This window comes from Cryptotermes secundus, unplaced genomic scaffold (genome assembly GCF_002891405.2).
Source record: "Cryptotermes secundus unplaced genomic scaffold, Csec_1.0 scaffold97, whole genome shotgun sequence".
Taxonomy (NCBI): domain Eukaryota; kingdom Metazoa; phylum Arthropoda; class Insecta; order Blattodea; family Kalotermitidae; genus Cryptotermes; species Cryptotermes secundus.
This window is the reverse complement of record NW_019720561.1, coordinates 915,819-938,706: the sequence shown is the minus strand read 5'-3', so window position 1 is coordinate 938,706 and position 22,888 is coordinate 915,819. Positions and strand designations below refer to the sequence as shown.

The 22,888-nt window shown below is 39.6% G+C and overlaps 1 long non-coding RNA gene across 1 annotated transcript in view; it reads left to right on the top strand.

Moving 5' to 3' along the window:
• Positions 1–8,120: 8,120 nt before the first annotated feature.
• Positions 8,121–22,888, top strand: part of LOC111867996 — a 178,705-nt gene continuing 163,937 nt past the window's right edge. Inside the window, exons 1-2 of the long non-coding RNA XR_002843438.2 lie at positions 8,121–8,299; positions 20,195–20,261. This is a non-coding gene — a long non-coding RNA (uncharacterized LOC111867996). The remainder of the gene's footprint in view (positions 8,300–20,194; positions 20,262–22,888) is intronic.

The window sequence follows — 22,888 nt, the reverse complement described above, 5'->3', positions numbered from 1 at the left end:
TACTGTNAGGCAACGGAGTTGTAAACACCGTGTTTTCCGTGGGGTCCCTGCAAAAGAATTATAAATTATTATTATTATTATTATTATTATTATTGTTATTATTATTTACATTAACGTTTCTTAACCTTCTAAGTAAACTGGAAATTTATTAATCATTTGAATGCCTGTCAGTTTCTCAAAAATGACTTTACTCCATAGAATAAGTTGAGGAGGATTCTTGGTATTATTACAACGTTGTCAAGAAGTTCTGTTTACATTTTAACAGATAGCACAATAAACCAGTAAGGATCATGTGACCATCTATGGATACATTTGGAAACTTTCTTAGTTTGCCTCCATATCAGCAGAACATTAATCATTTGGTTCTGAGAAGATTACAAAAATGATATTTGGCACTTATTTTTGTTCTGTTTTGAACAAGGTTTCTTTCTTTATTTTTTATTTTGTTTTATATATAACTTTTTACATGTCTTGATCTGTGTAACAGAGGCAGCAAATAATGTATTTTTGTTGCACTGTGATATGCCTCATAATATGAAAAAGTCTTAGCTTTTCGCTTGTATGCAACTTAGGTAGCAAAGCATGATTTTAATGTTTTGAATTAAGCTTGCCAACAAAATTTGAAGTGATATATTGTTTTACATATTGGATTTTATGTGTCTTATGAAAACTCATTTTAAGCAGCAAATGTATTTTGTATTTCCTACCTCCATGTGCCTCTCATATATTCAAATCTATGATGAAGGAAATATCCAGTTTGAATGTGATGTACTGATCCATTTATTGTTAGGTTTTAGTAAAGTCATGAAGGTGCTGTAAAACTGTGTGTTTCCTTAAAAGAGCTGATTCGTATAGTCTATGATAAGTTCATATATTGTGACATTTAATTTATTTATATTACATTTTATTTATTTAATGTAAGTGCTGAAACTGCTGAGTATAAGGTAAGGTATAGTTGTCCCTGTGCTTAACTAACGAAGCACTTCGTCATGAAAGCGTATGACAGAGTGCATGTATAGATCCACATTTTCTTGGCTTCAGCAATAGCTGGAGGTAAGTGAAACTGCTGAGTATGCATATTAAAACAGTGAAAACAAGAATTCAAAATAAAGAAATGGTCTGAACATATTGCGATATCATCACCTTACGTCTTAAAGGTTCCATCTCTATTTGTTTATTATTTTCCAGGTTATAAATGCATTTAATTTCATAGGGCATAAAATGTATATATCCATAATTAAACTGATTAAAAGCACTATATATTANAAAGAAGTAAAAACTACAATAAAATTTGTTGCACTTAAGACGGTATTTATCCATATATATTGTGTGAGTGTAACAGGATGCTGAAATATAAGATTAAAAGCACTATATATAAAAAAAAATCCTTTTTGTCCATTTTCTCTGTTCAGCTATTTGTGTTTCAAACGTTGTCCTTTTTTCTCTGTTCCCCTGAATATGGAAATGGAACCATTAAAAACTAAGGTGACAATATATTACACAGTTATGAAGATTAGATTATAAGTTAAATATCTTTTGCCTTTTAAGAATATGCAACCTAATAAAAGAGATACATGTTTTATATGTCAGTTGTTACACAACCATTCAACATTCATATCCAGTATTCAATTTTGCTGTGTCTACATATCATAAAGAACACTGAGTATAATGGAACAGAATTAACAGAGGAGGTAGATCTCATTTGCCAAACCTTGCAGTTTTTACATCTTGTATAGGATTTTTTCTTCTCCTCAAGTGACCTGAACTAAATCAAAAGTACTCACCGAATATAATTATATATTGTATTTTTAGAATCGCTTTGCCAGAATTGTGTAATATGTGTCTTATTAGTATTCCGTCCACTTATATGAAGTACAGGAATACAAGTTATGTAAACTCTTGACACAGTTAATGTAATTTTAGATACATTTTCTATGTTATTGAGATGATGACATCAAATTTATGTCATATCTATTGCTTTTACTAGTAATAAATGATGATTGTTGCTTCTGTGTTTCTGAGTTGGCTTGATCATATGCAAATGACAGAGTAAAGAAGTAAATGTAGGTAATTGGCTGAGCCATTCTATTGCACTTCCATCCTTGAATACGTCTGCATTTCTGTTTGCATGTTCAAAAAGTACATTTATGAGTTGTATAGTTCACAGTGGTATATATTAATCTGTATCTATGCCAGATCTCATTCTGTTGTTGCACAACTGTATTCTTTTATTACACATTTTTGGGTGCGGCATGCATGAAAGTGTAATTTACTTTGATAGAAATACAACGTATCAGAAATGATTTTATAAACTATCTCATATATGAAAAGTACTGTCTTCTTGTATATAATTCCTGTAGTTACATAGCTGTGTATAACTGCAAGGCATTATATCTTAGAAAACAGTACTCTTTATAACCACTGCTGTGAGACCCACAAATCCTACATAGTATTTCACACATGAGTAAAAGTCAGAATCAACATACTATTATTATATTAAAATATTATTTTCTGTTATGCTGTCAAAGACATGTTCATTAAAAAAGTATAGGAGAATACTTCTTCAGTTCATGCATGACAGAAGTTGGTCCATTTTTCTTCTCTATGAGAAGAATTGTATATTGTGAATTTGACCTAGTTTCTGATTTCACATCTGGCTGTTTAGTGTTGGCATCTCTTCTACAGTCTTATGTGACTATGCTATGCCATACTTCTTGGCTCTTTGATCCTCTGTGAACCTCAGCCTCCTTTGCAGTAGATTCCCACTATTGTCTCATCTGGCTTCCATGGTTTTCCAAGGTGAGATTGTTAGGCTTATGCCCGGCCATCAGCCTGGAGGACCAGGGGCTACATATCATCTTCCTCCTGCCCTTTGACCTGTCTAGCATGGGTCACCTTACCAGGAGCTTGTTCCATTAGTTTAAGCTGTCCAGGTGATCAGAACATGCAAACATTCCCACCACATTGAGGTAGTATTACAGCTTATAGGAAACCATTCTTTCCCGTTATTTGTGCCTGGAGTGACTGCGATTGAATCTTCTTATAGTATGTTCGTTTTCAGTTATCCATTTACCTGCTACCTGATTTTTTAATTCCAAGCCAGTTATCTGTTATTATATTTCTTAGGTAAATGTATAAGAAGTTATGACACCCATTTTGAGAACTGCAAAGGAACACTGCACCACTAGTTTCTGGACTTTTAGCATTCTTGTGACTGTGACCGACATGCCTACTTTATCCATGCTATGACAACATTGACAGTTGTATGTCAACTTTATTGTTATCTTTCGGTGTTCACGTTACATATACACTTAATTTGTATGACAATTAGAGAGAAAGAAGATTATTTCTCACTTTGAATATGATGGTCCATGGGCTCTCAGTTTTGGAAGTTCGCTATGGTTGGGATGTTCTGGTCAAGTGGGATTTGTGGTGGACAAAGTGGCGCTGCGATGGGTTTTCTCTGAGTACTTCGGTTTCCCCTGCCAATCTGCATTCCACCAACTTCTCCATCATCATAATCACCCAGGACAGACTACAATAGGCCAATCAGTGGCCACTGTACTGAGTGGACCCAGTTGGACTCCACCCACCACTAAGCAAATTTTTTTAAAAATGGTTAGGATGTACAGTTCCATGTGCTTTGCAGTGTCATGTACCTGAATACTGCTTCTGAACATCTCAGCTGTAATGCAAAATACTTATTCTCACAGAAATATTAACACACGGGTTCTGCCTGCAACCAAGATATAAGCGGCTCTGAAGGTTNATGTATTTTATGTATTTATATAGGTATGGGACAACTTTCATCAACTTGATTAGAACACATTTTTACACCATGCTTTCACTTTTTTATTAAATTACTTTTCAGTATGTCACTGCAGTTTATTGTGTCATTAACATATACTCTGTATAAGCAGCAACATTTTTATATCCAGTATTTTATGTGTTCTTTATCATAACTTGTATGTTATTCTGGCAGAAGAAGGGGAACTTTTTCACTGAAGTTTGATGTCACAAAACACTGACAGAAGGAGAACATAATGTGGTATGCTAGGTAGTGGCCATGAAATAAGTAACTATACAACATCCGTTGCTAAGTAATGGCTTGCAAAGAATGACCGTTGCTAGGCAATAGCTGAGTAGCGATCATGTGGGTACCTCAACAGACACAAACACAATAATTGCATAATAACAGAGGATGGTGTTTTCTGTGTGGTCTGTACCAAGATGTTATAAGCAGGACAAGTTAGTGAGGAGTCAGTTGGTGAGTTAGTGAGTTAGTTAGATCACTGCTGCGGTTCAGTTGTTGTGAGTTGTTGCTGTTAGAAGCTGCTAGCTGAGGCCAGGGACAGTTCAGGAAGCCAGAGAAAGGGGAACGTCTGTCATTGGAAGATGATACCAAGAAACAACAAGGAAGATGTGACTGTGGACACTGATGTATGTGTAACAGTGTACTGTAAAATGTAGTCATACATTTTTCTTTAATTCGCTTGGTGGGGGTGGAGTCCAACTGGGTCCACTCGGCATGGCGGCCACTGATTGGCCTATTGTAGCCTGCCCCGGGTGATTATGATGATGGAGAATTTGGTGGAATGAAGATTGGTAGGGGAAACCAAAGTACTTGGAGAAAACCTGCCCCAGCACCACTTTGTCCACCACAAATCCCACTTGACCAGACCCGGGATCAAACCCAGGCCGCCACTGTGGGAAGCTAGCAACTAACCACTTGAGCTATGGCAAGGCATTAGTCACACGTCGCATACAAAAGTGTGCAATAAATATGGTCATCGATCCAGAACCCATCTACAGTCACTCTTATCATAACAGTAAGATTGTTATTTTAATAACACTCAGTGTTATTGTAAGAAATTGTGGTTAAAACTTACTATAATATATCCACCTTCTGTTTACAAAACTGTCCTTTTTTGGGTGGTTTGTAGTGTATATGTTAAATAATTACTTCTCTTTGAAGCTTTTGTGTGAGAGATTTGCTTGCTGTTATTCATTTCAAATGTTTTCCTTCTATCAGTGTAGTATGGTCAGCAATTTTAATGGTTTGTTTGTCAAAGGGATCTCTGTCATAATAGTCATATAACAGTAAATTTACTGTGCAGTCTCATTATGACATGTGGAACTGCCTTCATTCTTTGATTATTTGTGTTATGATATACTACTAGTATATCTTTGATCAGTTCTGAAGGGAATAGAATCCCATGAGAGCAAAATTTTTGTTCACACTTGTACACCAATCTGTTATAACTTTTCTGTCTTAAACTTTTATGAATTTTGTTGTGGTGTTACTTTAAGCATTTCTACAATAATAAGCAAGGAATTAAAAGATTAAAATCTTAAATGTTAAATTTATTAGATAGTTAAAATAGTGAAATTTGTTATTATTCCTGTGGTACTTTATTCTGTCCTTCACTACATGCATTGAAACATGCAACAGTTTGTTAGAGTCAGTATGTTCTGTGTTATTTCAGCTTCCTTCATGTGTGTTTCAAACCACAAATTTATAACAGAGTAAATACAAACTCAGGGGGAATTTTTCTAACTATAGTAGTGACCACAATGTTTTTCTTTAGGTAGGAAACGTTTAACAGTATGTGAATATGAATTTGAAAAGAAGCCTAATAATTCAATATATCAAGATTTTTAAATTATTGTTATGAATTATATATAGTAGTTTTATCAGTAAGATCATTCCCATGCATGAGGAGGCATTTTATCACTTGGAAGCATCTGTTTTGCACAGCAAGTACTGCTGACACAGAGATTTGAAGGACAAGCGGACATGACTTCTCCTGAGATGACTTCCTCCACTTGTCCCAGCTGGACCTGCAACTGACCTCCAGCCAAGGCTTCAGTTCATTTTGAGAGGAGCATTCTTCTGCCTGGTCTGCTTTATCATTAGCTTGCCCCTGTGATGAGATATCTTAGGACACAATTACATCAGCATCAGAAGGAGTGTGTCACTTGCCTGAGTGACCAGCTACATCAGCATTTCTTCTGTAGCATCCTCTCAGTTCATTTACACATACACGTATAGGTATCATGAAAGTAGTACACACTGCTGACTCACATTGAAATTATAGCCCTTCTTGTTTCGAAGAGGAAAGGAAAGAATGTTACAAGTATTCGATTCATCATTTAAATTGCAAAAGATAAAATAAGACCACTTTCATTTACTGCATGGGAAATTTTGTGAACAGCTGGATACTTTTTTTTTTTTAATTTTGACCAAATGCAAGTAAAATATTTCAATGAACTCATCAGTTTGGTCGGTGATCATCTAAGGAAGGAAGAAATCCAGAGGGGAGATGGCATTGGATCAGAAGAAGGGCTCACCTTAATGTTAGGCTAAACGTAAGAGATCGAGTCTTGGGTTGTATTACGTCAGGTTAAGTCATCCAGTGAGGTGTGAACAGTATGCTACTGCATATCTCCCCCCCCCCAACCACACAACCATAGACCATCCAGTGAGTGTCCTTGGTTGCATTACGTTAGGCTAGATTAGGTAGTCAGATGAGGTTTGTGTAGTAGAATACTCGGTGCCTGCCCCTTCACTGCATTCCAACAGACCTTCGAGTAAGTGGCCTGTGTTGTATCATGTTAGGTTACTTTAGGTTAGATTAGGTCTTTATATGAGGTTTCCACAGTATATTATTGTGCACTCCCCCCCCCCNCCCCCCCCACACACACACACACACACACCAGCAGACCCCATAAGTGTCATGTTTTGGAATATGTTGTGTAGACATAATAGTAGTCTCTTCTCATATTATTTTTAAAATTTCTTATGTTGGTACATTAAATACTGCTTTTATGCTTGATAGAATTAGTGGGATTAAACTCCCGACATCCACATCTGTTGTACACAACAAATGACTTACAATCCCATTAAGAGATAAGTTTGTGAAAGAGAATTTTTCAGCATAACTATAGCATATTAGCTTCTGTAAAGTACTTGGACTGCGTGAAAAGTACTCGACAAGAACTGAATCTGTATCACAAGGATACTATCAAATTTTGTCATGTGATTAGAGAAAATTATGAAGAAATATTTGGCATGATGAGATGGTCTTCAAGAGAGAGCCGTGTCATCATCGTTCATCATATTGTGACAGGTGAACCAAATTGTCACGTGTCCGGCTATCCATGTCAATATACATGGCAATGTAAATTGTGGTTCACTGTTACGAAAGACAACATACAAATGGAACAAGAGTATTCTTTAATTATATATATTTGTATTATTGTATTGTGCCGCAAACACTTAGGGATCTGTGTATGCACTGAGCTTGCTACCATTCAGTCCAGAACCTTTTGTTTTCTTATCTGCTGTCCAAAAACATAAAAATTACAATATACAAAACTATAATTTTGCTTGTGGTTCTGTATGGGTGTGAAACTTGGTCTCTGATATTAAGGGAGGAACATAGACTGAAGGTGTTTGAGAACAGGGTGTTGAGAATATTTGGACTGAACAGAGATGATGTGACAGGAGGTTGGAGAAAACTGCATAATGAGGAGCTTCATAACTTGTACTCTTCTCCAAGTATAATTAGAATGATCAAGTCAAGGAGGATGAGGTGGGCAGGGCATGTAGCATGAATGGGGGAGAAGAGGAATGCATATAGGATATTGGTGGGAAAACCAGAAGGAAAGAGACCACTGGAAAGAACCAGGCCTAGGTGGGTGGACAATATTAGAATGGTTCTTAGAGAGACAGGATGGGATGGTATGGATTGGATTCATCTGGCTCAGGTTACGGACCAGTGGAGGTCTCTTGTGAACACGGTAATGAACCTTCGGGTTCCATAAAATGCTGGGAAATTCTTGAGTAGCTGCAAATTTAGCTTCTCCTCAAGAAGGGCTGAGCTCCAGAAGTAAGTATGCACTGAGGATATTGGAATATCAGATACAGTGAGTACCCTGGAAAGTTGTTCAGTAATATATATATATATATGTCAGATTCGCCGATGTGACCAATACTGTATCGTATTACAGCTGACGTAGTATGGCCCGGTTAATGCGTTTTAACGCCAGAGAGTTCCGGAAGCTATTACGGCCGTTGGCCATGCTTCAGAATAAAGGAAGTTTCAGTGCCGTAGTCGTTGATTGTATTCGCCATACTGATTATTACTATTCCTTTCAGTAATAGAAAGTTTTATTTACGTTAGTTTCGGCCTGATGTTAACATTCTGTGTGTATTCTGTACGAGACAGTGTTTCTCCGAAGTGCTTGAAAAGTTGACAAATTCAGGCTTTTTTTACAGAGGAGGCGGACAGTTAAGGTAAGATGACCAATTAATGTTATAAATATAGACTGTAGTCTTCTAGGTTATGGCACGGCGTACTACACAGTATCTTTACTCAAAAGAACTGAACATAAATTTTCACAACCTTGCTAACCTCAAATCTCATAATATTGTAGCATTTATTTGGAGGTTAATAATGGTCGAATGCTTGAAGTTATTTTACTGCTGTTTCAAAGCATGATAGATTCGTTGCAATAGCATTAGCGTGGTGATATTCGTATTTGCCACGTCTCTAGCAATTAGGACCCCTTCAGTCACCGACAGGTCTTGTAGTTTTATGATTACAGTACTTAAAAAATAACTGCTACTTTGAAAGTATATGTTAGTTTTCCTGTATATTTCATTTATTCTTAGTTTAGTCAAAGACTTCAATCAATTGCTGTGATTATATCAGGTCGACAGTTTTTGTATATTTATTTGTATGGCTCCTCTAGCCTCCTATCTAATGGGTACCGGTGGCCCTTTCCCCGGGAGGTAAGAGGGCAAGGGCGTGAAGCTCAGCACTCGCCGCATTTTTTATAATGAACTTCTGTTTAATAAGATAAACGCTCCCCAGGCAAATGCCGACGTAGTACATCGGTTAGGTCACGACCTCTTCCTTTCAGTCCTCTCAGCTGATGACTTCATTCATCCTGTCATTGTACGCTATATGCCCTACAGTCTAAATACTGAGACAGTCGTAAAATAACCCCAAGAAAGAGAAATATTTACTATTATTCATTTATATAATTTAACATGGCCGTAGAGAGAGAGAGAGAGTGTGAGTGAGTGAGTGTGTGTGTGTGAGAGAGAGAGAGAGAGAGACCGCCTCTGTGATCTGATGGTCAGAGTTCCTGTCTACAGATCCAGAGGTCCAGGGTTCGATTCCCGACGCTACCAGATTTTTTCCTAAGAAGTAGTGGGCCTGGAACGGGGTCCACTCAGCCTCGTGAGGATAACTGAGGAGGTATTTCAAGGAAATAGCGGCTCCGGTCTAGAAACCCGAGATTAGCGGCCGAGGGGATCCGTTGCGCTGACCACACGACACCCTCTATCCGCTAAAGTTGGCACTAACTTCGCCGACAAGTGGCGGTCGCTCGGTCGGCTTGCGGACTACAGGCCACGGAGTTTTTTTTTGTAGTGTGTGTGTTTAGGGTGGGGGGTGTACCTTATCAATGCAGAGAAAATTGTAAGAAATGAAACTTCAGAAGTATGTTTAAGATACCAGAGTGGGACCATATATTGTTTACCTCGGACGACCCAAGATATTTCGGTACGCCCCAGGTTGATTTTCGCCACATGACGTGGGTATGTAGGTAGAAAGGAAGATAGGTAGATAGACTTAGCCAGATGGACAAGTAGGTGCATGCAGGAAATAGAAGCAGACAGGTAGATAAATTGATGGACTGAAAGTTTGGATGGATGGATAGCCGGTCAGATGGACAAATAGAGATGTACAGGCGATGTTTTTATGTCCCGCTTCTGCGTTTGGCGTGAGAGAAATAAGTTTCTAGACTGTGGTTGCAGCTGCATTGGGGGAGGGTGATATACTGTAACTTAGGCTTTGTTACAAACTATACACGCCCTGAAGTCCTTATATCTCAGTTAGTGGATTCGACTAAAACCAATGATCATGCTGTTAAGAACAGCCAGTAAACGCGTGCAGGATGTAAGAGAGTAGGCATAGAGGCAGAGAATGACAGTAACACATTGGTTCATGCTTGCAGCGTGAAATATATTTCACACGAGACAGTGGGATACTGATACAGAAGTGACAAAGGCTAGTAAAACCTTGGTTATGTTCGTTAACGAATATTTATGAATAGTTTTCTGCATAGAGCTGAGTTTAGAAGGCTGTGTTCGGTGAGCACACGTTGTAGCAGGCAAAGAGATGTGTAATAAGAGGGTTGTGGCTGCCATCCCTAGTGACGAAGTGCCTGCAGCCAAGGCTCATCTAAGAAAGTGGCAATAATTTTTATCCGACTAAAGCTTTGAGTCGACAGAAAAACATTTCTCACTCACATACAGTTGATAGCGTCAATGTAAAGGAGGGTTTCCCTTCGCTGTGTTTTATACATTCATCTATATATGTCACAACTCCTGATGGTCTACTGGAAAAATTTATTACGTGTACACCCGATTCATGTCACGTCCCAGACTTGAGATATTGTACACAAGAATATATTCGAAGCATCTAATATATGCTTTTCTCTTCCTTTTCTTCAATTTCTTTGAGTTCCATATGTGAAAATCTACAACTCGTCAAAATATCTGTTTATTTTTGAAATAAGAAAGTTGTATAACGTTAACCTTTTCAACTACTGTACCGGAACATGTCTGAAAAGCTAATTTATATTTCTTCTCTTCCGGTGCTGTCTGCTGCGGGAGGTTTCAGCTCTCAACAAAGTCATAATATTGCCGAGAATTGCATCATGTTCCAAACTCTATTGAACTTTTCCTACATCATATATGCATACCATAAGAAAAGAATAAATTGTTTACATAATTGCACACGAACTTTATGCTATATTCTCCTATATTTCTTGGCTGTTCATTGATACTCCGTAAATGAAAGAGGATTTATAATAAGTATCTGACCGCCTCAGCGGCCTCCGTAGTCTAGGGGTAACGTTCCCACCTCGTGACTCAAGGTACGCGGTTTCAAACCCGGCGGAGGTCGTGGAATTTTTAAGGGCGGAAAAATTCAGGGAACAAGTCCTCCGGGAGGTACTTTAAGCCGTGGGTCCCGTGTCGTAGCTTTACGGCACGTAAAAGAACCTCATGTCCCAAGGGGACCACTGAGCCAAATTCAGGACATTTCCCGCCCAACAGTAGTCTCTAACGCCTCTGGTAGATAGGGGAAGCATCGAGATACCGCTGAGCCAGTAGAGGCCGAACTCGCTGGCTGAGTCGGGACTGATGGCACGCACCAGTACCGGTAGGGAATAGAGACGGGTAGAATATCATAGGGGGACGCACAATGGACCAACAGTTGGTCTAAGTGCATGGGGAAACCCACCCTCTCCAAATACAATACAATCTGACCGCCTCTGTGGTCTAGTGTTCAGAATTGCTGGCTACAGATCCAGAGGTCCCGGGTTTCTGAGAAGTAGTGGGTCTGGAACGGGGTCCACTAAGCCTCATGGGGATAACTGGGGAGCTATTTCAAGGAAACAGCGGCTGCGGTCTAGAAAACCGAAATTAAAAGCCGTGGGGATTCGTTGCGATGACCACGCGGCACCCTCTCGGTCGGTATAGTTCACTTGCTGACTAAAACCACGGAGTTTGTTTGTTTTTTGTTTATTTCATAATTATTATAATATTATTGATTAGCAATGTTTAAATTACTAGTATAGCAGGAGAAAAACGACGCCTCTGAAGAAATATTTATTTACCTTTACTTGGGAAAGAGGATGATATGTATTTCAGCTGTTGTATGTGAAAATTTATAAAAGCGGTTTGCCTTCGTTCCGTGTTCCTGTCCGTCTATCTGATCTACTTAACATTCTCCCGACGCCTTTTCCTGCTGTTCAGTTCCACTGCTTTATTTATTATGGCGGTTCCCTGCCACTGTTAGTGGAAGCAGTTGAAGTCATGTTCGCCAGCGTGCGTGATTCGAATAGATATTAGATCGACCGTTTTATATATATATAAGGAAGGGGTAATGCAGGGTAGTTTAAAATACTTTGGACGTACGTTAAACCATCGAGGTTTTAAGAGAGGTAGCATATTTAGAACTGCTCTATTAGAACTATGTCACGTGGAGAAATCTGCAAGCTTCCGCAGTGAAGGTGAGAAGTGCATCTGCTCTCTGTTACCTTAATATAAGTTGCTGTCGATTTTTTCTAAAATTTAGTCAAGGGGCATTTCTGTTATAACTGTCGTCTTTAAGCCCGCTCTACAATTTTTTTTCTGTAAAAGTTTTAAGTGCAATTTGGATCAGCTTTTTTCCCTGTTCGAACCTAATCAGTCCTACCTCACTTTATAGAGACTTACTAAGACTGTGGCCGTGCCATAGCTCAGCGGTTAGTCCCCGGCTTCCTACCGCTGCGTCCCGGGTTCTAGTTCATCTCAGGTCATGTGGGATTTGTGGTGGACAAAGTGGTATTGGGGCAGGTTTTCTCCTATTACTTCGGTTTCCCCTGCTAATTCTCATTCTACCGACTGCTCCACATTCATCATCTATCCGGGGCTGGTACAATAGGTCAATTAGTGGCCCACGTACCAAGTGGACTCAGTCTCACCCCACCCCAAGACACGTCAGAGAATGAGCTGCAAGCTTGTACCGCGTTACCCTTGTTAGGTCACATTAAGGGGAAATCTGGACTGTAAGGTATACACATACCTTATACAATAGGTACATTTGAAGTTGTCTCTTGGCTTAAAAATTGCACTTTTGAGACCCATGAGGGACTGGAATTAAACTCCACGCGCTCGTTGCCACAGCAATGGGTGGAAATCAGCACCCATACTCACCCTGGCACCCACTGATTGGGAAGTTCAGTGGGCCATACCGGTCAGGAATCGGTACCGATGAAGAAAGACCATGCGGGAATTGAACCCAGATAGTTCATCCCATAGCATATAACTTTACTGACTCAGCTATTCCAAGTCACATTCTATCTGTCTGTCTATGGTTCTATAGCATTTGTGGAACTTGGCCGCTTTCTGAGATTCTTAATCTGTACATAGTTGATAGAGCTCCTTGGACGCCTTGGACGGGGCATCAGCCAGTCGCAAGACCACTACCTACACACAGAACAACACAAACAGAATAAACGCACAGAGACATCCAGGTCATATTTCATATAAGGTAAATAATATAAGAAAGTATGATTGTTACTCTGACCTATTTTTTTTTGTTTATTTAGTAACATTTTATTAATTTCGTAGGCTGCATGGATTCTATAGTATCGAGTGACATGATTTTATGAATAATAAAAATAAATTTGGAAGGTTTTTTAAGTGCCCGTGACCCTTTTAGAGTACTAAACAAGGCGCTGGTTAGAATGGTGAAGGTAATGGCGAAGAATTCCCATCGGAAGGGTATAGAATATCGAGGTTTAGTGAATAACATTCTTTCTTTGTGTTCCCGTTTTCGGTCCTAGAAGATCGGTTGTTCTGAATTAGGGTTTTCGTGGTTTTACTCAGTCTCTTCAGACAGATGCCAGGGTAACACACTGGAATAAGCTATGGCCGCTTTCTTCAACACTTCTCTATTCCACAATTAACGATTATCCTACTTTTCGACACTATATCATTACATACTTGAATACACGTAGGTAAGTAACCCCCCTAAAGAGCCGCGTCATAACTCAAGCGGTTAGTCGCTGGCTTCCCACCGCGGCAGCCTGGATTCGATGCCGGGTCCGGTCAAGTGGGATTTGTGGTGGACAGAGTGGCGTTGGAGCAGGTTTTCTCCGAGTACTTCGGTTTCCCCTGCCAATCTTCACTCCACCAATTGCTCCACAATCACCCTCACCTATCATCTGTTGCTGGTACAATAGGCCAGAAGTGGACTCAGTACAAGGGACTTAGTCCCACCCCACTAGCAATAAAAGAAAAACAAAATTAATCCAACTCCTTCACCACTTTCCAGATTGGAGTATAATCGATATTCTGCAACTCCAGAAATTCAGAATTAAACGTCGAATCGGAACCCGTTCTAAATAATTCAATTTGTGCATTATTGATTTTATATTTGGTTCCCATATTTGCCTTATTAATAGGATTACTTTTTCTTATTTTTTTTGCACCGATCAGAAAGAGAAGCATGTCATTGTCTGATGATTAAGCAGTTTTATTCACAACCCCCCTGCTTTGTTACAAAATTCCACAAGACAAAAATCACATAGCTACTCCCGACTCGTGTCGGTGGTACTTCTCCATTCAGAACCATGTCGACAGCTGTAGAGACTAATATCAGCTTCTTCCACGGTACATTACAGTTTAAATTCTTTTTCTCTCTAACATATTGTCACGTTACAAGTATGACTTTAGACGGGTTTTGAATTGATGACTCGATTTATTGCAAATTTTGATACAGCGCGACTACACTTTACAGTGCACTATTACACACGCGCGTACACTAGTGTCCACAGTCACGTCTTCATTGCCATCGCTTGTTAGCGGCTTCCAACGGCACGAGTTCCCCTTCCTCTGGGTTCCCGAACTGCCCCAGACCTCACCTATCAGCTTCTAACACCAACAGCTTACAACGACTGAATCCCCGGCAGTTCTTTAACTGACTAACAGTCACACACCCACCAACTAATTCAAATCAACGAACTGACTCTCACTAACTGTCCTGCTTATAACATCACGGCACGGACCGCACAGAAAACACCGTTCCTCTGTTGCTCTTTCCAATTGTTGACGTGCAAGCATGTTTGTTTGCAAAGCCATTACTCAGGAATAGCTGTTTTATAGCTGAGTCTTTCGTAGTCTTTGCCTAGCAACGAAGCTGCTTGCCACAATATGCTACGTATCTAGCAGCCTTGCAGACAAAACTTGTCACTGAGAAGACTGGTTTGGAAAGGAGGTCTATTCGATTTTGAAGTAGTCTGTACAGAATTTTGAAACGTGTTTTTTCAGTGTTACAGCTCCCTATAGGTCTATAAATTAAAGCAGATGGAGCTAAGTAAATGCCCTTGCCTCGTCATCAGAAGTGATACGAAATCGTAATACAAATCAGTCCTTCGGATATGACTGTTAAAACTGTTATCAAAATTATATTTACATATGTGTTGTAATTAAGAGTACATTAAATTCTTACAATGCTTGCTCTCATTCACACCATATTTTTATTTTTCCATCTTCTCTTTAAGACAGAGAGAACAACAATATATAAAAAAATTCTTCCCTCTTTTTGTTATGGGTGTGAAATTTGGTCTCACACCGTAAGGGAACATGGATTGGTGGTGTCTGATAGCCAAGTGCTAATTAAATAAATAAAGGTGTCCCTAGATTATAATTAGTTAAGCAGTATACCGTAAAGACACATTGTGGAATGGAGGTATAGCTCCACCATTCGTAACCTTGTCATCAGATGGTAAGTGGTCAGTGTCACAACCCTGCCGCTGTACACCTGATGAAACAGCCACAGCATCAATTTTATAATTGGCTGGGTGAGCCCCAGAGACAGTCTGGACATCATGGAGAAGACAAAAATCTCTTATCTGTACCACCAATGAACCACTAGTCTCTGTCTGATAGTAATATGTGAAGTGTAGTCACGAGCTGTAAAAGTTGTGCAATAAATCCATTTATCAATCCAAAATCCGGTTATAGTCACCTAACGCGCGACATTTTTATAAAAAAAAAAGTAAGTAAATGTATCCCAGTTACAGGCCGTGGATTTTCATAGGGTTGTGAGATGTTGAGGTTCTCACATTTTCTAGACAATCGGCTCATATATTCCTGGTATTCATATCTGTTGGAGGCTGAGTCAACCCCAGGGCCATATTGCGGCTGGAAGGATTAGGTCAACTGAAAAAAATCCAGTGACCTCATCGGGACTTAAACCCGCGACCTTCCGGGTTGTAGCATAGTGCCTCAACCGCGACAGTATTATTAACAATGATATTATAAAGAGTAGGGGCATTTGTGTTACAATTCCTTGGAGTTAGGAAAGAGCCCGACGTTTTGGAGGAGCATACATCTCCATCATTCATTGCGCTTACAACACGACACCCTCTATCCTCGAAAGTTGGTACTAACTTCGCCGACAAGCGGTGGTAGCTCTGTCGGTATAGTTCGCTTGCGGAATGAAACCACTTAGTTTTTATATATCCTCAATCTACACCAGCCGTGCAAATATGCGGTCCCCATAGCCACAAAGTGCGGCCCCTCAACTTTTAGACCTAATTGATATTAAAATCAATATTAAAATTTTAGTAGAAAAATTTTTTGTAAAGACAGTTTCCCCACAGACCAGAAGACAAGAAGTCTCAGGCAGACATAAATTAGCAGGCTGCAGGAAATTCAATGTTTTGCTATTTCTAACATAATTTCTTGTGTAATCTCTCTTTTTACATATTGAAGAGCTGTTTGATACTTGTCAAAAATGGCATTCTCTTGCTTTTTAAAACTGTAAGATATGTGACTTTAGGTAATTATATTGAAATTATTCCTAAATAATAAATAGAATGAAATTTCTTTGTATCAGAATCTAATGTATATTTCTATTTTGAAGTGCGGCCCTGGACTATTATTTACAGGGCTGAGGTGGCCCACTGTACAAGTTGAGTTTGACATGCCTGATCTACACGGTCCAAGAGTAAGCCAAGCAACGTAACAAAAACTTTGATGCAGTTCGCAAACTTTTCCTCTTGCTTCATACCGGCCTCCTCTTTGACTAGTCTTCGACCCTGAATATGGAGGCGACATATTGCTCCGAAATGTCGTTGTGTTCTTCGAAATACGTGCAACCCATAAGACAATACTCCTCATAGCGAACGCTGTGAGAATCAGAGTTCCCGCACTCTTATATTGTACTTGATTTCGTTATCTTAATATTCCCCCTCCCCGGTGCAGATGTAAGGTCTCCTCGGACATGTTGTGCAGTTGATACAGCATAATTCTCTATAATGCCAACTGAGGAAGCATGTGTTGGGGTATTATGTCTACCATTATCAGTTTTACGCTCCCGTAAACCCATTTAATGACTACGTCCACAACGAAACTGGGAACAGGATGGATCCCGCTAATTCCAGACTGCACGGGACCAGCAGAGTTTTCACCACCCATAACCGCCAGGAAACTGGAATTATAACTGGATAACTATAAATATTCACTTACTAAGACAGAGCAACTAATCACAGTGGCCGCGCAGTCTAAGGTATGAACCATCTTCGTGGGTTTGAATCCCAATCGAGGCATGAATGTCTGTGTGCGTTTACTCTGTTTGTGTTGTTCTGTGTGTAGGTAGCGGCCTTGCGACGGGCTTATCCCCAGTCCAAGGAGTCCTATCAACTGTGTGTAGGATTAAGACACTGAAAAAGCGGCCAAGGTCCAAAGGGTCATAAAGACCGAAAAAGACAGACCAAGTAGATGTGGAGGTTGCAGTACAGACTTGTATTCGGGAGGTATCCGCTTCGAATTTTAGTCTAGTTACCAGGTACTCAGACTGATACTTTCGTGGTTTTTGTCAGTTTTCGTACAAATTTCGGAACCATACAGAGATTTTTATAGACAGCACTGACTTGAAGCGAAATTTTGCATTATTTTTCGGTTTGAATTGATGGGAGGACCTTCCGACTCTTCCGCGCAGTCTTATTATCACTGTGAAGAAAGTCGTCTTCTGGGTTTAGGCGCCGTGTATTCTTCGCTTTGGCCGACCTTTCGGAGGAACGTATCGCCTCCATCTTCAGAGCAGGTGAATGGCTTGGAATGCAGAGATTCCTGGATCCACTGGCCGTTCCCCCCGTTTCCCTTAGCACATAACACCATATATGGCCTTAATCGCTCTCCACTGCTCCTATTGGTCCGCTCTCCCTAACCACCCCCCCCCGCCTACTTCGTATATAAGCAGCGCCTTTCACTTCCTATCACTACAGCTACTGCTCTCTGCATTCCAAGCCATTCACCTGCTCTGAATATGGAGGCGATACGTTCCTCCGAAACGTCGGCCAAAGCGAAGAATACACGGCGCCTAAACCCAGAAGACGACTTTCTTCATAGTCATCGCCGTGAAAACCTCAAAACTTACATATTATTATCACTGTACTTCGAGGCGGATCACAACCGTCCTCTTCCAAATCTTTATACATTTACCATTTATGATCATCCCAACCCATTGAATTCTGTTGAACATATGCAGTAGAGACAGGAAAGTAAATTGGACTGATAATGGTGTATCTAAACTCTAGAAAGTTGAATGTCATATGATTTGATTCTGTGATTGTACACGAGAGTCGAGCGCGCTAACGAAGAGCTAAATTGCATTTTATTGTTGGGTTATAAATTTCCATTACTGTCACATAAATAAGACATTAGCACAAGGTCTTTATGAGTCTGTATGAAAATACGCTCCATGTCTTCCAGCAGTAACTCATTTTGCACACATGCCGTAAAAGGGCTTAAGGAAAATATCTGCAGAATAGAAGGGTCATGGAGTTGTTAGAATGACTCTGCCAGGTGGTACCCCAGTCAGGTACAGAACAGATATCCCAGTTTCCATAACTTCCGGACTCAAGATTATTCAGGCCGTCTACCTGCTTTTCTTCAAGTATAAAATTATTCGAGATATTTTGAACCAATTTTCTTACAAGTTTATAATTTCAGAATTTTATGATGTTTGTTGGTAGATTTCAGTTTTGGAAAACTTCAAAATAAATAAAGGAAACTATACACAAAGGCCGTACGGGAGTTTTATGCGAAACTCTAGTACGACTCGTTAAATGTCCATTGGAGTGATAAATGTTTGGAATTAGCGCTGCAGACAAAATGAAATAAGTCGTTTTATTCCAGTTTTTTCGCCATAACTGTTGCGGTTTTCGGGATAATTAATCACTTAAACAACAGTTCCACTGCAACCCAAAATTCCATAAAGCTCAAATTAAATTTGACAATTTTTTACAAAACATGCTCGATATACAAAAAGAACAGGGACATGACACGAAAGAGAGATCTCATTAAACTTTATAACTTTTATTTGAAGTGACTTCTATTCAATGATATACAAGAGAGAAAATGTTTTTGTGCACTAAAATATATCAAGTGTTCGTGAAGTTTATGGACTTCAGAACATGCTGCTAGTGTTTATAATGCTGACAGCTAAAATGTATTTGGCAATAAATAAATATAATTGTATGTGTTGTGGTAATAGTGGTTACTAACAAATTATGAATAATAATAATAGAAAATGTGGGAGCCTTGACACCTCACAACTGTATGGGCTCTCACGGCATGTTACTGGGATAGCTTTATCTTTTTTTACCTACATGCACACACACACACACACACACACACACCAATATGAAACCTGTAGTTCCAACTAGATTCACTGTCACTGAAGTTTGCACGTTTGCAGAATGCGGTGCGTAATTTTTTGTCTGCAGTGGAGCCAGAAGAAAGCGTAGCATTCCCCTCTCTTGTTTATTGCTTCAACGGACGTCACGACGTTCGTTATAACGGACGCATTTTGTGCGCTCGTATGGCCCCAGCCTTTTAGCAGTAAACAGTAGCGTACCGTATTTACGCATGTATAGGCCGCGTGCGTGTATAGGCCGCAGCACAATTTTCAGACAGAAATTATAGAAAAAATAATTTTCTTGGAATATTATTTCAGGACTAGAACATCCTGTATTACTAATTATGAATATATTTTTTTTTAAATGAAGTGTGATTTCGAATATTTCGAATATAAGCCGCACCCCAGTTTTCCTCTTGAATNCCCCCCCTTGAACTACCTGCATCTAGCTCCTCAACATCACAGTCTTTTCGCTGTCGAAATAGTCTCTACAGAAATAACATCCGCCTCTTATCATTATTGTTATTATTGAAAAGATGGTTTATTGTTAGAAACACCGCATTAATATTCAGCACCGAGTTTCATTTCGCCCGCCTCTACACTGCTGTATGAATTGATTTATCGGCTGGAATTATTATTTCCCACCCTCTCTTCCAACGTAGCTAGACGCCGAATATAAAAGAACTTTATTTCTTTCATGGCTGCACAATAGTGATAAAACGTGTGAAAATCTACCCCTTCCTCTCTCAAAATTTTCCACCCATTATTATTTATTAGAAGTATAAAGTAAATGAATTAGGTCCATGATTCATTATTTTAATATATATCTTCACTCTTTTTCCTTCCTTACAATTCTCCGTCGCCATGTTTCCTCATCTTCTGTCTTGTGTAAAAAATGGTGTTTGTATGAATTGTTGCAGTAATGGATGTGGCAGAGGAAACAACCCCCTTCCCCCTCCCAGAAGATGGCGGTTGGAGACCTGTTGGGTGAGAGTGATTTAAAGTAGCAAATCATTACTTTTTTTTAATAACTCTGACAGAGTTAAAAAAATGTCTCTAGTTGAAGCTGGATCGCTTCCTTAGTGAAAAGAGCTCTGGGTTATTACTGGTAGATCATGACAAGTGGGGATGTCATAAAGCCATTTCATTTCCAGCGTTGAAATGGGAATCTCAATGCGACAGTACATGATACTCTTACAAGCACAAGAACTTAATACGACTGCCTATTAATATCTATTATGATGACGTATAGGTTTATTCTTACAGCTTATGTACAGCTGACTTTTGCCACACGGATATTAAACCGTGATACATCTAAAGAAGTGAAGCATTTAAGTCTTTAGTATCGAAATATATTTCGGAGTTACTTTGAGCTTTTAAATTTTTAATCCGGTTATCATCTGATTTTCTAGTATATAGAGATTTGTTTCTAGGATAGCACATTTATAATTAGATTGATCAAGTGACGAAGGATGAGGTGGGCAGGGCATGTAGCACGAATGGGGGAGACGAGGAATACATATACGATATTGGTGGGAAATCCCGAAGGAAAGGGACCACTGGGAAGACCAAGGCGTAGGTGGGTGAACAATATTAAAATTGATCTTAAAGACATAGGATGGGATGGTATAGATTGGATTGATCTGGTTCAGGAAGGGGACCAGTGGAGGGTTCTTGTGAACACGGTAATGAGCTGGGAAATTCTTGAGTAGCTGCAGATTTTGCGGCTCCTCAAGGAGGGCTCAGCTCCATGAGTAAGTAAGTAAATATATTACTATACCAGGCAAACATTTGCCCATTCTACATGTCTTTCCAATTAATGTTTTATTACCTTGTTTATGCCACATAAACGAAGAGCCTTCATAATGTGAGCCACAAAGAAGGTACTGGAAGGTTTGGTTTAGGGGATCCTATGATATGCTTAAGCTGTTAGTCTTCAGGTAATTAATGTTATGGTAATGGTAAAAGCTTTCTTAATTAACATTGTGTCTTATCCTTTCTAACACCTAAATCAGATCCATGCCCTATGTTTCCCCACAACCTTCGACAACCTACATGTAATCCCTTCATTGTAGGGGTAGATTGGATTGCTCGCCTTCTACGAGTGTGAGGTTGTTCGTTACATTGCTCTCATCACATAATTGTGATCCAACTTCGTGATCTAAGCCCTTCCCGAAACGTCCATAGTAGCTCAAACATCGAAAAAAAAAATCACATCCTTTATGGAGCTAAAAGACGCGCTACCGTGAAAATTATTACTTTCTGGGACATGACGAAGTGCACCGCTGTCATATCCCTCAAGATATCACTCTCTGTTGTCCACGCCGCGAGCCCCTATAATCTGACATTCGTTAGCGTAATGTTAGGAGCCCACCACTGGACGCTGTTCTCAGCATTTGAATCCAGTCTACATCCTTACACCGCATTTAATATACGTTATAATAGAGTCTTCTCAGCTTTCAGCTAATATTCCAAGTGGTCTCTCATTTCATATTGTCACGTTTTAGGATTGTGACTATTAGACGGGGTTCAAATTGAATTTATTGAACATTTATACACAGAACTCGGAAGTACACGTAATTACAGCCTTGGCACTAACCTGTGCGCGCGCGCACACACACACACACACACACCACACATACACACATACACACACTAGTGTCATGTAGAGCCCCCTGGACTTTTCTTAAGGCGAACCTTGCAACCCTCATTCCTTTCCATCCATTTAAGTCACTCTCGAGCAAAACTTTCTTACTTTTTTATGCCTTCACCATGAAGTTGATTTTCTTTTTTAAATTCTGCCATATTCCGATCAGTCTTCCAATTCCCACCTGACGTGCCAGTTTATACTATTCCTACAGAAAACATCTGCTTATAATGTAACTTCAGAACAGGAAACTGAATTTAAGTAGCCGGAAACGAAACTGCCAAACGCCTGTACATTATGCACGTACTCGGAAACGTAGTGGCACACAACAGTAGTTCTTGTACACTTCAACTACAGAGCCGCGTTTACCCTAAGAGGTAATTTTCATAGGTTCTAACAAGTTTTGATATGTAGAATCTAAAGGGTTCTGACGATGGTGGATGACACACAGAATTACTGGGGTTTTGGCCTTTTTCCATTGTCCGGAATATTAGGTAATAGAGGACACCACGTTTCGGAAACTGGATCCGTTTCCTTCTTCAAGTGATAAAGGAAGACACCTACTCAGTTGGGTCCCTTAGAAAGAGTGATTGAGATTAGCTCTTTCTAAGGGGCCCAACTGAGTAGGTGTCTTCTTTTCTCACCTGAAAACGGAAAAGGATCCATTTTCCGGAACGTCGTGTTCTCTATTACCTAATATTCCGGACGATTGAAAGAGTCCAAAACCCCAGTAATTCTGTGTACCTTTCGATATGGTGACTAACAGCACGGAGCGGAGTATTTATTGAGAAGGGAACAGTCATTCATTGGTCAACCAATTCTCCAACTTTTATGGAGCCTCTCCCAAAATACTGAGTACTTCATCGTATTACCTGTGTATTAGCAGCAGGCAGGGCCGGATTAAAGGGAAAGCGACCGGGGATATGGCCCTGGGGTCTACGTAACCGAAATACAATCCACATATTTT